We start from the raw sequence: 4,917 nt of genomic DNA on the forward strand, positions 1-4,917 counted from the left end.
TCGCGCTGTGAATTTCACGCACATTCAAAACGCACGCCGGAAGATGGGACACGTCGGGCAGAGAACACGGCTACAGTACTAGAGCATGGCCACTCATCGCACCTAGCAGTTCAAGTCCTCCCCTTCGCCGTCGTCGTGGATCTATAAACGAGGCTGGCGAAAATTCCTGCAGATTGCTGAATAAAATAGTAGGGCCTTGCGCTTGGTGTGTCGTCCTCTGACATCCGTGTCGTTTTCTGTTGCGCGATATCATTTGAGTAATGGATTACCAACTTGCCCGGAATGCTGCTCTCCATAAGGAAATATTGCCATATTATGGGATAGTCTGTCGATTACAATAGTCGATTTCGCTAACTGTGAAATGAACGTTCCGGTCGATCCTCCGTAGTCTGATGTTCCCTGTGCGTTCAAGGTTGCTATATCTGAAATCCCTGCTGTGCGTGTAGTGTGTTGCTGACGCCTGCACGCGTGACCTCACCTGTGGATTGGCAAGTTTAGGTGAATTTCGCTTCAACTGTATTCACTCGACGAATGAAATCGTTGTTTGAGCTCGCAGATTGCGGGTCACGGGATCACACGTCACTCGTTGCTGCGGCGCTGTTCTTCTCTTGCGAAACTGCTAAGAGGAGTTGAGGTCGATGCGCGACGGGCGTGGTCGATATAAAATGTAAATACCACGCAGTGTGTGACGTAGTTCAACATTTAATTTGAAACTTATTGGTAAATTATTGTGACATAAAAGTTACCTAGTGTATATCTCATTTGGATAAACAACCTATAATGGGTCTCTTTTTTAGACCAGTAATCTCTTATTTTTCTTTTTTTTTTTACTTGACGTTATGCCGACTCCCCGTTGGAGGTAGAAAAAACTATATTCTTAGCAAAAAAAGGACGCACAAGAAAAGAGCAAAATCAAAAACGGAAACAAGAAAAAAAAATACGGAAAGGAAAGAGGGAGAAATAAATGGAACAAGGAAAAGAAGAAACATATGACAGGAGTTCTATTATAAGTCGAGTACATACAACATTGTCTGTGGCTTTTCCAGAGAAGAGGGCCACCACGAAATGTCCTCCATAAAAAAAATGACGTCGTGCACGGGATGAACTATCCTGGCTGGCACATTTTCTTTCCTCAATTCTTTATGGAGACGTAGAGCAATTTTTCACATATATCTATGTGTGTTCAAAGGAAGGCCATGGGTCGTAAGAAATAATACCGTTGGAGAAGAAGATAACGTACGGACAAGGAAAAGCACCACTCGTATGTTAGGCGAATGCGGGTGATGAATACACGGCGTCTTACATTTCTCTCAAGAGCTCGAAAACCACATGGTAGCCGCATACCAACGGTGGCTCAAGGAAGGAAAATAGGCATGTTTCTTGTGCTCGGAGAACCAAATCTGGGGTAGGTTTCTGGAGCGGGGTGCCTGCTCAGCCACTGCTAGTCGCAATTGAAAAAAGCTACAAGAAATGTAAAAGGGCAAAATGGCATCAGACGCGAGTAGGGGTCGGGAGTTCTCTTTCTTGAAGGCTCATTTGTCAATTCCTTGAGGAGCCCTTCATAGACTTTCTTGGCACGGCTCTACGAAACACTTGCGGACTGCGGAATATAGGAGGCCGGCGAGAAATAAATTTAAGTCGGAGATTTGAAGCGGCCTTCCCGTTATTGCACCAAGAGAATATACAAAGACGTATGGGTACTCACGAATCCGGTTTTGAACAATTCTTGGACCTGGCGTTTTTGTTTTCTTTTTTTTTTTTGCTCAAAGTGTTGATTCAAAGTAAAATTGCACAATGCATCCTCCTCGGTCGTTACAGTTTAGTGTAGAAAGAAGATCGGTCGCACACAGTATTACCAACGGAACATGGGAAACCTGTAGTGTAATGTTAATGAATTTTAGATTCCGTATTGTCATTTCTTGAGCCATGCAATGGCCTCTTCGAGTATTCTAGATCGAGGATTAAAATTGTGTAATCTGCCATAATATATATTTCTTTATTTTAAAATCTAAGAATAGCACTCGGTATAATCACCTTGTTGCTATCTCGAAACCTCACAGACCCGCCAAGTAGAAAAGCGTCTGATATTGAACAGTTTTATTATAAATACATAACACCTAAGATTTTGTCATGCGTGAGGTGTTAAATAAGAACGTCGGCAAAACGTGCTAAGAGCAGCCATATTGGCGGACACCACAACACTTATCACCACCGCCACTGTCATACCAACTCGCGTCCCTGCGGCAATTTGTACATAAGAACAAGACACACTGACCATTGGGCATTTATACTGCATTCCCGTTTGGTAGTACGTGCCATGTTTACGGCGGCGCACGAACTGTGAGACAGGTGTTGTAAACACGTGCATGGGTAGTGTACAGAAGATGGCGTCCATGACATGTATCCAACTTTCTAATAGCCCTTCCGTCTCTTATGTCTATTGAAAGAAAAGGGTTCGAGATCCTAGCCTGTTACACAGAGGCAGCCGTCACTATAAGGTATGGATTTGAACCCCAATTACGGAGGCTACATGCTACAATGATGTAGCCGATGCGACACTGCGTACATCGCAATGTTCTTATTCAAGACAAAACTTTGGACTCAGAGATAGCTCTGATGCCTCCTGTTGAATACAATGCCTTTAGGAGATCACCTCTCGATCGATTTCCATTGAATATATTGTATCATAGAGAGAAAGTTCGATTCCAGTCACTGCATGAGGAATAATTCTGATTTATGGGCTGAAATACTTGTGAAAGTTGCCGTAAATTGCTAAATAAAATATTGAAGGGCGAAGTTTAAAAGTTTCTAACTCTGCGCCAAAGATACATATCGCACGTTCTGTAAACTGCGTACTTAGAGCATCTAAAGCGGACAAGTTCAACATGTGAATTTACAGCATACGCGAATTTGTTGAACTGTTCATGGAGGTTTTAAAAACGTCCTAATCATATACTATCGGTAGCTTTCCAGCGATGCATAATACATCAGCTTCGTCCACTTTAAGACAATTATTATGTTAAGTTTACTGAATTGTGATATCCTATTGCATTGATGAGTTACATAGTTCTAAACAACGCATTCAATGCACCGCACTAAATGAGCGCGGACACGCTGTTGCCGCGCTCCCCAAATCTGCCAACATTGTGCATGTACGGCCATTTCTTGTGCTGACGTGCCAAGTACGAAGGGACAAGTACGATTCGTGCTCGCAGCCGTTCTTTGGTCGACAGCTATTTCTCCGATGCTGAGGGCCTTGTAGCCGCTGGTTCCTCTGCAAGTGCTTGAACATTGTCGACGAAGAGTTCGAGCTATACATGTCCACGGGATCGAGCACGTACAAGTGCTCCCAGTGTACTAGACTCAACGTAGCGCGACAGTGTAGGGCTCGCAATGCTGGCTGTAAGTTCACCGCTGGACCAAGCCGTCACCGCCTGCGATAGAGCCTGCGGCCAGCTGTGTGTCGTCGCGCAGGCCCTGTGCGGCAAAATAGCGTCACTTACAAATATGGTTCTTGATGTGAAAAACGACAACGACAGCCTTCGCTTTCATCTGGGCCGGAACACAGAGCTATTGCGCAAATGTGCGCTGCAGGGGTGTGACGGAAACGACTGGCTTCCTTTTGCGCTTTCACCGATGTCCCTTTGGTCACACGTGGCAAGTATACACCTGTCCCATCCACCTACTTCGCGTGGCTTCGTAAACAACAGCCCAGCGTCAAATCGGCACCCGCTCCGGTGGGTGGATGATCGCGGGAAGCAAATGTGCGTCTAGGCCTACTACCTATTCATTTTCATCGCAAGACGAGGGTGAAGCCGTTGCGGAGGGCAAGTACTTTTGGCACGCTGGTTTCTTTGCCAGGAAGGCGTTCGTTTTTCGTGTCGTGCTTGGCCCCTTCGACAACTTGCGAGGACATTTCTGCTACGCTGGAAAAAGTTCTTGATATCAACAACGTTGACTGCAAAAAGCTCAAAGTGAAGCACGATAGTTACACTTCTTTCCGGGTCACAGTGAACCAGAACGTCTTCGAAAAAAAAATAAACTCGGTACACATTTGGCTGAAGGGTTGCTTTTTCAGGCTTTTCTATATAATACTGCAGGCATGATGCATCCAGGGATGCCAGCAACAAAATAACGTAATTTCTTTCTAAGCTCAATAATAAACAACTCCGTTTCTTTCCAATATGTTCGTGGTCTACACACAATATCCTCCTATTTCTACGAGAACCTGCTAGTCTGTTCATACCATGTTATGTGCTTAACTGAAACTTGGCTTTGCAACGGCTTACTGTCCAAGAATTACTTTCCATCGAAATAAACAGTTCCCAGATGCGACCGCGTGTATGATGCGCGTGTTCAATACGGCGGGGGTGTGCTAATTGCCGTCTGTAACAATCTTAGCGTCGTAAGGCGTGCGGACCTTGAGATTGTACCAGACACTACGTGGGTTGAAGTTCGTGTTAAAAGCGGCAAGAATTTGTTGCTCTGCGCAGCCTACTTCCCTCCTAACATGAGTAAAGTGCAGTTTTCTGAGCATATATGAATAACTTAGTTGAAGTTATTGATGTTTCAAATTTTACGTCCTGGTAGCTGACGATTTCTATGTTCCGTATATTGTTTGGGATTCTTCACGCACGACATCCATGTCATTATCATCCCCTCGTTGTGATGAGCTGTTCTTGTTTATAGAATTTCTTGGATTAAGGCAGTTTAACACGGTTCCAAGTTCCACTGGCAATGTTTAAGATCTGATTCTGGCTAATGTCTGCATTGCTGATTTTTCTGTTGCTATTAGCTGTTTCGTTCCTGTTGACTATTGGCATATTCCTCTTGAATTTGCTATTTTTCTAGAGGTGGTTTATGTGTAGAGCGAGGCTGTTGGCTCATTTGTCTTTCCATACGGCGACTATCTAGGTC

The sequence above is a fragment of the Dermacentor variabilis genome, chromosome 6 (genome assembly GCF_050947875.1).
Source record: "Dermacentor variabilis isolate Ectoservices chromosome 6, ASM5094787v1, whole genome shotgun sequence".
Lineage (NCBI taxonomy): Eukaryota > Metazoa > Arthropoda > Arachnida > Ixodida > Ixodidae > Dermacentor > Dermacentor variabilis.